At 41.3% G+C, this 13609-nt stretch overlaps 1 protein-coding gene across 3 annotated transcripts in view; it reads right to left on the minus strand.

Annotated features, from left to right (window-relative positions):
* VSNL1 (visinin like 1) overlaps positions 1-13609 on the minus strand; it is a 244651-nt gene that overhangs the window by 24871 nt on the left and 206171 nt on the right. The window lies entirely within an intron of this gene.

Below are 13609 nucleotides of genomic sequence, written 5' to 3' on the forward strand. Positions count from 1 at the left end.
TACTGTTAGCTTTTAGATGGTGGGATACTTCTTAGCTGCAACAGGAATTTGGGCTTCCCCATAAGCAATTTTATAACTATTTGAGGGTTAGACACTTCATGTGCCAGAGAGATTGGGTGGCAATTTGGAGTAGAAAAATGAATAAGTGAGAAGAGGTGTGGGTTGTCCACCAGGGGGCTAAGGGTTTAATTTCTTCCTTGTATTCCTTGCTGACCTCATCTTGGGAATGAGATCTAGGCGTCATCTTTTCTGAGACCCAGTGGTCCAAGATCCTTCTCAGAGCTCTTAAATTTTCAGTCTCAGCTGCTATTAAAGAAGCTAACCTGAAAGTGTTGATGGACTGGCATTTAACATTGGTTTGTTTACACAAGATGTTTCCTCATAGCTCTCCTGACTGCTGGAGGGGGTGTGGGTTATGAGGTACGTTTTTCTACCTTTGATTTTTGGGACATTTTTTTTACTTTGGACCCAACTTGTTGCCTGTTGGGAATGAAGGGGGATTTCTCTCCAATTAATGTACAGGTCTCCTTATGTTGACTGGCAGTCTTGTGGGGCTTGGCAAAGTATTGGAGATCTTCAGAGATTCTTCCTCTAAGAGTATGGAAAATCTATTTACGGGATATGGTACTCATACAAACCATCATGGCTATTCGGATGAATAAGAAACTCAGTCTCAACAGGATATATTGCGTACCTATCTTAAAGGTTGTTGAAGTGTTTGGGAGGGGGAGAGGGGAGGGCATAGGAGCCAGCTCTGTGAGTGCTACTGGTGCATGATCACCCCCGTATTTAGCAAACTCCTTGACTGTATCAAGGGATGAGGTAATTTCCATTGGATTTAGCACCTCTAATCATTTAAAACACTTGGCTCCCATGGGGAAGAGGGATTGGGGTTGGGGGAGCGGGGACAGAATTTGGTTGGGTATAGTAGAGAGAAAGTCATGGTTTGTCTTTTGCTGTATGTTAGTTGGGATATGCCATTGTGTTATAAGTAATTCCAGCTATGATTTGGATGTGCTGTTCTCACACTTGGTTGCATTTTTCTTCTTATTGTAAAACTTTAATAAACATGTTAATTTAAAAAAAGTCATTCTCTCTCTGAGTTTGGATAACTTCCTAAAAGAAAAGTCCATAAGCCATTATTAAGATGGGGAAAATCCACTGCTTATTTCTAGGATAAGCAGCATAAAATGTATTGTACTGTTTTGGGAACTTGCCAGGTACTTGAAACCTTGATTGGTCACTGTTGGAAACAGGATGCTGGGCTTGATGGACCTTCAGTCTTGTCCCAGTATGGCAATGCTTATGTTCTTATGTAGTCCAAGGTCAATTGTAGCAGCAACATTGCAGGAGTCACTACTTCAGTATCCGATTGCTCCAAAACATTTGTTAAATCTAAACTATCCATAGATACCTCAGGTGATTTAGGGGAAGAAGACACCTTTTTAGCGCTTGGAAGATAGTATACCTCAGAGCATGGGGGAAATGGAAGCCAATGGAATTTGAAAGAGGTATCTCAATCATATCTTAAAAAGAAATAGAAAAAGCTTTTGGAAAACTGATCAGACAAACTGGAACATCCGACCATATTTTCTAATGATTACACCTTGTTTCTTAAATTAAGACTATCTTTCATTCTTATCTCAGCATGTGACTCCAAAGTTTGCAATTTCCCTTCTAAAACCTTCAATTTGTTTTCCAAATCAAAGACTTTGGACTTCAACTCAAATGACGCAGATCGCACAGATTCCAATGTTGAAGAAAAATGTTTCATCTGGGAACTCAAATTCATCTAAGAGTTGAAATAGCTTCCCATACAGTTTCTACACTGAAAACCTCAGAATGTCACAAAGGGGGAACTACCATACACACAAACTGCACAGTATTTACAATCAGTCCAGTGTATGGCTCTCGCAGGTCCCTCACAGATTCCCTGAGATCACCATTCTAGCATCTTTGAGCACGATGCCCAGCGAATGGGGCAGAACTTCCCATGAGCCTCCAGCAGAATCCTCCACTCCTACATGGCTCTGCATCACCCCGTCTTGATCCACCTGAACGGCGTCGCCAACAGGAAGTGCCAGTGCTAGCGGCTGCGCAGGGGCACTCCTAACTTTAAGACAGAGTGACGTCTTCGAAGGGGGTCAGCCGACTCCCCGTCAAAGGGCTGCCTGTAGCCAAAGTGCTCACCAAAGGAAAACCTCTGGATCCATGGACCATGAAGGAATTCATCGGCCCTGGAGCTGTTGTAAGCTTTGCTCTCCATTTCACCATCTGAATTCACAAGCAACAGGAATGGCATCCCAAGGGTGTCCTCAAACCACTACCTTGACTTAGGCTCCAACCATGGATGTCTATGTATTCAGTAATTTTATTCTTTATAATAGTTTCCACTGTTTTGCCTGGCACTGAAATCAGGCTTACCAGCAGTGGCGTAGCCACAGGTGGGCTTGGGTAGGCCAGGGCCCACCCATTTATGGCTCAGGCCCACCTAACAGTAGCACATGTTTAGTGGTAACTGGTGGGAATCCCGAGCTCCGCCAGCTAAAGATTTCCCCCTGATGGTAACGAAAATGCTACTTTCCACAACACCGGCACCTGCTCAGTTTTCAGTGCATGCCTGCTGCCAAGGTGGAAAGAAGTGTTTTCCCACCAACTGAGATAATTGTTTTTGTGTGTGTGTGGGGGGGGGGGGGGGGGGGGGGAGAACACTTGGTGCCCACCCAATTCTTTCCTAGGCCCACCCAAAATCTGGTGTCTGGCTACGCCCCCGCTTACCAGTCTGTAATTTCCTGGATCACCCCTGGAACCCCTTTCAAAGCTGCCTTGTCTTTAAATTTCAACATATTAACCTTTAGTAAATGACCCTCTACATGCCTTTGGAACCAAATATCTGGCTGATCTTCTGTCTACTTATAACTCACCTAGTTTTTCATTTATCTCATCATTTTTTGCTGAATATACAGACATAGAGCTTTCTTATTATGCACTACCTCCTTGAAACTCATTTCCAATAGAACTGCAATGGGAAGTACATTATTTGGCCTTCCGGAAGAGGACTCAAGTATGATTGTTTTTCCACGTTTTTTGGACAGTTGTTTCACCTCTTATATGTCATTTAATTAATGTATGAAAGGTTTACAGCCTCATTATAATTGGGGGAGATCAGAAGATTGTACTTTATCAATGAATTGGGATGGAATTTGAGTGCTCAATTAGTTTATTATGTAATGACATCTTTGCATTGTTGAAATTGTTAGTTTTATGCATTATGCTATGCTATAATTATGTTTGTATTGGGGCCAATATTCAGCAATTCAATTTCAAATTCAACTTAACCACATAAGTTATCTGATTAACTTAATGAGATAAATCAAAGGAATATCCAGCTAATGTCAGGCAACTGAACATACTTGCCTAAAGTTAAGTAGGTAAGTCATCTAAGTTAACCCAGGAGACTTGCTTATGCAGCCCAACATTACTGGATAACTTTACCCAAAAAGTGCAGTCTCAGTAAATGTTAACCATGTCCTTGGCACGTCTCTCTCCCCTCTATGTTTAACAAGTTACATTTTGCCTGCCCAACTCGCTGGCTGGATAAACTTTCAGCGGTCTGCTGGGGGGAGGGGCAGTGCTTTGAAATGCGATGATTTGTCTGGCTAGATCCCAAAGCTACTTGAACAATATATCAAAACATCAACCTAATTGTGATTAAAATGTTAATAAGTGTTGATAGTATATACAAACGATCTTCTAACCTGTCCTGGACATTAATGATAGGGTTAAGTAATGAAAATGAACTCAAATCTAACTCCATAGTTTCTTCCATGGAAGTTGGCAACCAGGCTGAATGGTCACATGCATTACAGCAGGTACAGTACATATTTGACAGTTACCAATAGCTGGAGTTACCAACATGCATTACCATATTAGAATGCACTAATACCTTAAGTACACAATATATATATATATATTTTTTTTTGTTGTTGCATTTGTACCCCACGCTTTCCCACTCATGGCAGGCTCAATGTGGCTTACATGGGGCAATGGAGGGTTAAGTGACTTGCCCAGAGTCACAAGGAGCTGCCTGTGCCTGAAGTGGGAATTGAACTCAGTTCTTCAGTTCCCCAGGACCAAAGTCCACCACTCTAACCACTAGGCCACTCCTCCACTGTAGGCTACTGTAAAATAAAAACAAATTAATGGCATTAAAAGGCACTAATGCAGCAGCATATATTAGTAATTGTAATTTGTCAGGCATTAAGAGAAGACAAAATAAACAAGGACCAAGAAGACCCAAGCAAAGGGGATATTGCAGTGGGAATAATGGAGGACATAAATGGGGGAAAATATGACTGTAATGAAGAGATCTTTGAACAGAAATATTGTGCAAGCAAATCTGCTGAAGGAATAGAATTAGGATATTCCTTACAAGAGGTGGAGGGGTGATTGGAAAATGATAAAAACAGCTGCCTAAAGGAATTTGTAAATTCAGTAATCAGATGGGAATAATAGTTCTTTTTGGCTCTATTAAGTTGAGAGACATAAAATCATTGGCACTATTTACAATGTCTAAGAGTAATTAGATTCCTGTCCTTTTTCCAACGCCTTTCTGACCTATGCACTTGGTATTTTAATAACTGAAGACCCATGTGGTACCAGGGTTGGCCTCCTTGATTGGTGTGTTTTAAGAAATATAGTGGTGGTAAAGAGTCAAGCTTATCAGTTAAGAAGGAATCCCAGCATGTTAGTATTGAAAACATTTTTATATGTTGCTCATTAGTTAATGAAAACTATCCGAGCAGTGTACAGTAAAAACTACTTAAAACACATAAAATCCTATATTAAACTTTGCTCTCATTCTTCAGCATTCACTCAATATAGTCAAGAACAATCAATGCCTCTCTCTCTATTTGGGAAATAACTGACCACCTGATATTCAGCGCCATTTAACCGGCCAGAACGGCTGCTGACCAGTTAAATAGTGCTTAACTGGTTATCTGCTGATATACAGGGCGGGGGGGGGGGGGGGGGGGATAACTGGCTATCCTCTGCTGAATATCCCTGGTTAGCAGCTAGCAGCTAGAGATATAACCGGCCATCTGCCCATTATTAAAACCGGTTTAGCGGACGTATATGGCCGCATGAAAAGGTGGGATATCTTTGACCAATTTAAAGATAACCAGCTAAGTCTGAATATCAACATAGCTGGTTACCTTTAAACCGACCAAGAATAAACTGGATATTCAATGCTGGTGACCAGAAATGGCCCGGCATGAAATATCCGGGTTCAGCACCGACTGCAGGACTTAGTCAGTCTAACTCCTGTGGTCTGAATATCGCCCCCCCCCCCCCCCCAATATCTTTACAGCTTTCTTAAACGTTTTATATTTCCCAACTTTTACGTATCTCTAAAGGTATTTTATTCTTTATCTATTTATTATTAGGATTTATTTACCACCTTTTTGAAGGAATTCACTCAAGGCGGTATACAGTAAGTACAGATCAAACATGAGAAATAGGCAATTACAGCAGTAAAAAATATAATACAAAGTATGGTTTGGTATACTACTTACAGTGTCAACACAACATGGAATAGAACATTTTAATTGATAGTGAAGGGTATAAGCAAAGATGCAGCATATAGACAGGTAAGAGAGTAAGAAGAGTTAGAAAGTATGGCAACTAATTTAAGGAAAGTTGCACATGAGGTCAGAGAGATGGTTAAATATTATTTCAGCTAGGGCAGGAGTGGATAAACATGTTCTGCTGCAGTCCATGCAGCCTTTGTCACTCCTTGTGTATGTGAGTGAGACCAACAAGTTAGTTACTTCTTCCATTAAAGGCTTGGTTGATGAGCCAAGGTTTCACCTGCTTCCTGAAGTAGAGATAGTCTTGTGTTAAGCAGAGCCTTTCAGGCAATGCAGTCCAGAGTGTGGGGGCTACTTAGAGAAGGGCTCGCTTGCAGGTATTACATCGTGTAATGTCTTTTGGAGAGGGTGTGGTTAGTGATAATCCTTGAGAGGACCCAAATATACACTAGTTCATAGGCCTTGCTACTGAAAAAGCCCTTTCTCTTAACCAGGATCCTTTAATGGGTCTAACTGAGATAATGTCCAATAGCTTAATCCTGCTGGAACACAAAGAAAAATTTGTCATTATCTTTTGACCTAGGACCTATTCCTTGAGGCACCAAAAATACCATACATAAAATTTTAAAAAGAATTCTTGTTTCTATAGTTAGCCAATGCGGTGATTCCAGTAATGGTTGAGCTGACCTTCACCTAGATGTCTGGTATATTAATCTGGCCGTAGCATTTTGCACTATCTGGAGTTTACGGAACAGATATTTAGGAAGCCCTAGAAGTTTAATACATATGATCAGAGAGTTAGAACTTTTGGCACTGAATGAACAAGAGAATAACTAGCATCTCAGAGACTTGGTGGAAAATAACCAACGGGACACGGACACTACAAAGGCAGGGTACACATAAGATCACAGCTGACAATGTGGATCAAATTGTTTCAGTCTTTACTGAGGAGGATTTACAGGAGATACTCATGCTGGAAACAGTATTTAATGGTGACCACTCAGAGGGACTGAATCAAATCTCAGTGAACCTTGAAGATCTAATAGGGAAAATTGCCAATTAAAGAGTAGCGAATCACCTGAACCACACAGTATACATTTTAGAGTACTGACAAAACTCAAAAATAAAACCGCAGATCAACTATTAGCAATTTGTAACCTCTCATTAGATAAAGTAGTGTAGTTACCATGTTGTTCCACTTTAAAGGTAATAAAAAGAAATAAAACAAAGCAAAAGAAAGGAAAAGAAGGTTATTTTGACATTCACCAGACAGAACTTAAGAATATGGGTTTCCTATCAAATTACATTGTTACCTTCTAATTACGCATGCACCTCTCCCTGTCACTCCTTTCCTCCCTCTTACTTGAAAATATGTTTGGAATGCTTTTCACTTTTCACTATATATATTTTGATTTTGTCATCTTTTGCTCATAACCTGAAGAATTTATGGTGCCTTTGAAAGCTTGTCAAAAATGTATTTGGTCCAATAAAAAATGTCACCTTATTTTCCTTTGTTTTGTTTTGCTCTGCTTTATTTCTATTTATAACCTCTCATTAAAATCCTCTAAGATATATGAAGATTAAAAAAATTGGTGTTACATTGGCCACCCTTCAAAGGGGTTCCAGGAGTGATCCAGGAAATTCAGACGGTGAACCTGAAATCAGTTCTGGGCAAAATGGTAGACATGAACACAATTATTGAATATATAATCAGTCATGGTTTAATGGGATAAAGCCAACATGGCTTTAGCCAGGGGAAGTCGTGCTTCATCAATCTGCTACATTTTTGAAAGCATGAGTAAGCATGCGGAAAAAGGTGAGCCAATTGATCTACAGTTTCAGAAAGCATTTGATAGTCTCTCGTGAGAGACTCCTGAGGAAAGTAAAAAGTCATGGGATAAGAGGCAATGTCCTATTATGGACTGGGAAATGGTTGAAAGATTTAAAAAAATGAAAAAAAAAGTACGGCTAAATAGTCAAGTTTCTTAATGGAGATACGTGATCTGTAATACAGATTTATGAATGATCTGGAAATGGGAATGAGTGAATTGATCAAATATGCAGATGAGACAAAGAGGGGCATAATCAAACGGCGCCAGCCATCTATATAGCCGGCGCCGCAAAAAGTGGTCCTGAACCACATTAACGAAAAAGATGGCTGGCCAGGGTTTGACATGGCCAGCATCGGATTTCGCCGATAATGGAAACCGATGCCGGCCATCTCAAACCCGGCCAAATCCAAAGCATTTTGGAGGGGCCAGCATTTGTAGTGCACTGGTTCCCCTGACATGCCAGGACACCAACCGGGCACCCTAGGGGGCACTGCAGTGCACTTCAAAAATTGCTCCCAGGTTCATAGCTCCCTTACCTTGTGTGCTGAGCCCCCCAAATCCCCCTCAAAATCCACTCCCCACAACTGTACACCACTACCATAGCCCTTAGGAATGAAGGGGGGGGCACCTACATATGGGTACAGTGGGTTTTGTTTTGGGGGGGGGGGGAGTTTGGAGGGATCCCATTTACCACCACAAGTGTACCAGGTATGGGGGGAGTGGGCCTGGGTCCACCTGCCTGAAGCACACTGCACCCACTAAAAACTGCTCCAGGGACCTGCATACTGCTGTCATGGAGCTGGGTATGACATTTGGGGCTGGTATAGAGGCTGGCAAAAAATGTTTTTTTATTTTTTGGGGGTGGGTGGGAGGGGGTTGGTGACCACTGGGGGAGTAAGGGGAGGTCATCCCCAATTCCCTCCGGTGGTCATCTGCTCAGTTGGGGCACTTTTTTGAGGCTTGGTCCTAAAAATAAATGGACTAAGTGAAGCCGGCCAAGTGCTCATCAGAGCCGGCCTTCTTTTTTCCATTACTGGCCGAAGCCAGACATCTCGTAACCACGCCCCCATCCCACCTTCCATACCCTGCTGAAATGCCCCCATAAACTTTGGCCGGCCCTGCAACGGAAAGCAGTTGAAGCCAGTGAAAATTGGTTTTCGATTATACCGATTTTGCCGGCTTCAGGAGATGGCCGGCCATCTCCCGATTTGTGTCGGAAGATGGCCGGCCTTCTCGTTCAAAAATAAGCAGGAAAGTTATTCAAATTTGTTAAATCTCAACCAAACTGCAGAAGGACCTTGCAAGACTGGGCAGCCATAAAGCAGATGAAATTCAGTGTGAACAAGTGAAAGGTGAAGCACATGGGGAATAATAACCCAAACCATAGCTACCTTTTGCTAGTTTCCACGTTAGGAGTCCCCACACAGGGAAAGGGTCGTCATTAAAATTTAAATTACACCCCCAAAATGTGATTTAAAACATTATTTGCCAGCCTCTATGCCAGGCTCAGATGTCATACTCAGGTCCATTAGAACAGCATGCAGGTCCATGGAATATTCTAGTGGTGGGTGCAGTGCACTGCAGGCAGGTGGACCCAGGCCCATACCTCCCCCTACCTGTTACACTTGTGGAGGAAACTGTGAGCCCTCTAAAACTCACCAGAAATCCACTGTACCCACATAATCTTAGATCTATGTCCACCAGGATACAAAATTACCCATTGGACAAGAAACGGAAAAAGAGGAGGAGGAATAGCCAAAATATACAAATCAGAGTTCACCATCACAACCGTAGCCGAATCCATTCTGCCACAACTTGAAATCGTTTCGGTAAGAATTAGCCATCCTAATTTGCAAGAACACCTCAGCGCAGTCCTGCTCTACAGACCACCAGGCAATTGGCAAGACTCCCAAACACACTTCATGGACTTCATCTCGAACACCTGTGTCTCCACCACAAATCTTATCATTATAAGAGATATCAACCTGCACCTTGAAGATCTCAGCTTAACAAGCACCCAAGAATGCGAAGAATTCCTCCAACTATGGGATCTTCATAGGATAAACATGCAGCCAACTCACATCAAAGGACATACACTAGACATTGTCGCACACAAATTTGACCCCAACTCAAACCTTATACTAATGGACACAAATTGGACACCCGCACCATGGTCCGACCACTATAAAGCACACATCTCCCTCCAATGGAGAACGAAAGACTCACCAATTAAACAAGAACGAATAACCTATACCACGAGAGGAAAAATTAACCCGGTAATATTCTGGCAACAGATCTACTACAACGAATGGACAATAAAAACAGATACAATCCAATTCCTCTCAGAATGGGACGACAGATGCAGATCCATATTAGACAACATTGACCCAATCCAAACCAGAACCTCACGCAGAAAGAATGCAATACCTTGGTTCAATGAGGAGCTGAAAAAACTTAAAACACAAGTTAGAAGATTAGAACGTGCATGGAAAAAAAAAAAAGAAAGACGACCCCACAATTAACGCATGGAAACAACTCCAAAGACAATACAAATACACCATAAGGAACACTAAAAGATTATATTACAAAACCGTAATTGGACCAAATTACAAGGACACACAAACTTTTCCAACTCGTGAATAAACTACTAGACACAACACCAGTCACAACCAACAGCAAAGACGCACCAGGAGCAGATAATCTCGTAAAATATTTCAACGAGAAAATCATACAGCTGCGACTTAAGATACCTTCCAGTACCACCGACTATGCTACACTCCTTGACTGTCTTGACCCAGACCTTGGCAGTTACCCAGCAGACTGAACCTGGACCAACTTCAAGACACTATCAGAGGATATCATTTCCCAAACGCTCAAAAGATTTGCCAAATCTCACTGAAAACTAGACATATGTCCAAACAACCTCATGACATCTGCTCCTCAACAATTTATAACAGACATTATGAAACACTTGAACTATATGTTACAAAGTGGCTTCTTCCCGAAGGAGAAAGGAAACATCCTACTCACCCCAATACCCAAAGACGTAAAGAAAAGCGCCAGTGAACTAACCAACTACAGACCAGTAACATCCATTCCCTTAATAACCAAACTAACGTTATTTACGGCGAAGTTCCTGGATATATGTTAAACCTCATAAATCTACCAGCCAGAAACAGTACTAGCCTATCTGGTACTTAACTTAAATTTGCATTATCCAGACTGCAATGGTCTTAGATACAAATCAACTTATGCATCCAGCTTTTCCTACATAAGTACACAACTGTGGAATGCTCTGCCCAAAACCTTGAGATATATTCATAACCATCTCAACTTCAGGAAATTACATGAAACCCAACTTGTTTAAGAAGGCCTATCCCCCTGACCCAAATTAACTTTCTACTTCCTGCGACACAGAAAAACTATGGACCGTATTGGACTTCTATCACCACCCCCTCTTTATTTCTTTGTTGCTCTATACTTATGTTTCTTTCAAGGTGATTACTATATTGTGTATCTGTATTTAATCGAACCGGAGCCTGCCTCTCCGGTACTGTGTAAGCCACATTGAGCCTGCATCTAAGTAGGAAAATGTGGGATATAAATGTGTTAAATAAATAAATCTAGGCACCATTTATAGAATACGCTTAGCTGGCACTGTTTTACGCACTGATTTTTTAGGCGCCATATATATCTCCCCCTAAATGCTGCACATCTTATTTTATAACTGTGGGCAACATTACTGCATGCTAACCTTTAGTAAAAGGGCCTCTTAATGGGGGGTAGAGAGGGGATGGAAAGAGGGTTGCTGGGGATAGCAGGGGGAATAAGGTGTGATAGAGAAGATCATGCACATTTGGGGGGGGGGGGGGTTAAGAACAAAAACCTTTCATGCATCTTGGGGATGATGACCTGGGGGAAGGGGGAAAAGGGAGGGGGGTAGGTTTGTACTATGACAAAGAAAATGAACATGCTGCTCCTGTATTGGCCTCAAATGACTTATGAAATGTTTCCAAAGACTGTTTGACTTTTGTGTGTGTTCAATAAAAACTGCATATAAATAAAAGGCCTTTTACCATTCACTGCCTACGGAAAAAAATAATCTTCATTGTATAAGGCTTTTAAATGCATTTTTAGCTGATTATTTCTTTTCCTGCTGAACAGGATTTTCTATGATATACTGAATGATGTGCACTGTGTACCACAGCGGGAGCAAGGGGTACCAATTTACGTGAAAGCATTTCTCTCCAGTTCTGCCAGCAGATGTCGCAAAGCATGAGTGGCCCAGTTATACAGTGAGACCCATACAAAGTACAGATTAGCCTATAATAGAAACTTTACATTTCTGTCAACTGCACACTTTGTTAATGTCATGTCACATAGAACAGTATGTTCAGACTGCTACTATTAGCAAAATATAACAGCAGCAAATACTCCCAAGCTTGAGAGATTCTTGTTTTTTTTTTTATTGAAAAAAATAAGCTCTAAGATTAGAGCACAAATCCTCAGTACAAATACATTGGATTCCTTCCCATCAAAAGTATATGCATTTTAAAATCTTTTGTAATGTATATCAGTTCACTACCAGGTCAAAAGCATTAATTTTTCATCCTCTTTCATGTAATCCATCTAAAGTCTTATTTTCAAAGTTATATATAAACTGAAAATTAATGGCATGTTGCATCTATACCCTTTGAAGCTCCTACTTTCATTCTTTCCACTACTGTTTTCGGTTTCAACCCTTTCTGTCAAGGCTGTGTCTCTCTCTCCTATTCCTGTGCTCTGGAGCCATCATCGCACACCTTTACCTTTTACTTCTGGCCTTGCTTCCACTGTCTCCTTTACTTTTAGCTTGAAAACCGCTTTATTTTAACACAAGGTCCTCACAAGCCAAGACTACCCTGTATTCATGATTTTATCCTTGATAACTACCTAGAATTACCTTGCTTTACTGAAACTTGGCTAAGGGATGGTAATGAAATTTATCTTTCCCACTGTCTCGCTCTTGGGTTCTCTTTCCTTTCCCTCTAAGCTGAGCAAGTATCTTCCAACTGCACTGCTACCAGAGGGGGGTGGTGCTTCAATGTTGTATTTTCAATCTCTAGGGACAAGCAGGTTCCCTGGAGTCTGCAGAACTTGCCTCTCTCACTACTGAAAATGTGAAAGTGAAACAGTACCCCCCCACACGGGCAGGACTGTAGATGGAGGACTCTCACTCAGCTTAAAGGGAACAGTGGTGGGCTTGCTATAATCTGTTCTGACACTCTACCTATTAGTAGGTTTAACCCCAATTTCATATATTATCCCAAATCTGTTTTGACTCTCTGCCTTTCACTAGTCTTAACCCTGAATTCTTTCTTTATCCTGTTTTGGTTTTGAAATTCCAGGTCATCTACTATTGTTTTACTGCCTGTCCTTTTTGGGATCTGGGTCTTGGGACACTGTCTGTTCTATCAGAAGCAGCAGTCCATTTGGCCAACACTTATTTTTGGTGATTTTAATATTAATTTCAACAACCCCATTAGGGCCCAAGATAAAGATGTTGAGTCTTTTATGGATAATATGGGCTTTAACAAACATTTTTAATGCCCCACACACGTTGTGGGAAATACACTATCTAACAGTCTCTTACTCACACTCCTCTCCAACCAAAAGATCCTGTTGCTTGTCCTTTACCCTGGACTAATCACTTTTGATTGACCTTCATTTTAAAACAACTCTTCAATCCTCTATCCCTATCAAATGGGTCGGTTCCTCTCCAGACGAATTAATAGTGTCAGTTTTGATACTTTAACACTTCTTGTTCCTGGATGACCTTGATACCTATCCATTTGATGATCAAGTCACTTATGGCAACCATGTTTTTTGCATTCTGCTTTGGATATTGTTCCTCCACTCCAAGTCTATTGTCACCGATGGTATCACAGTAGCCTCTGCTTACTTAAATACCAGGCTAAGAAGGATGAGAGAATCTGGCATAAGTACTAGTCTTCTTACATGGTTGCTCTCTGTAGAGAACAACAGCATCTATATAGTTTGAGTATGAAGCAGGACAAAAAGTCCTACTACTACACTCATTTGATCACTACTAGCTCTAATAGACCTAAGAGGCTTTTCTCTGTCTTCTCTAAACTTACATCCTGGACCTCAGCTTTACCCCTACTCCAATGACTCTGCACATTACTT

This window comes from Microcaecilia unicolor, chromosome 3, assembly GCF_901765095.1.
Source record: "Microcaecilia unicolor chromosome 3, aMicUni1.1, whole genome shotgun sequence".
NCBI lineage: Eukaryota > Metazoa > Chordata > Amphibia > Gymnophiona > Siphonopidae > Microcaecilia > Microcaecilia unicolor.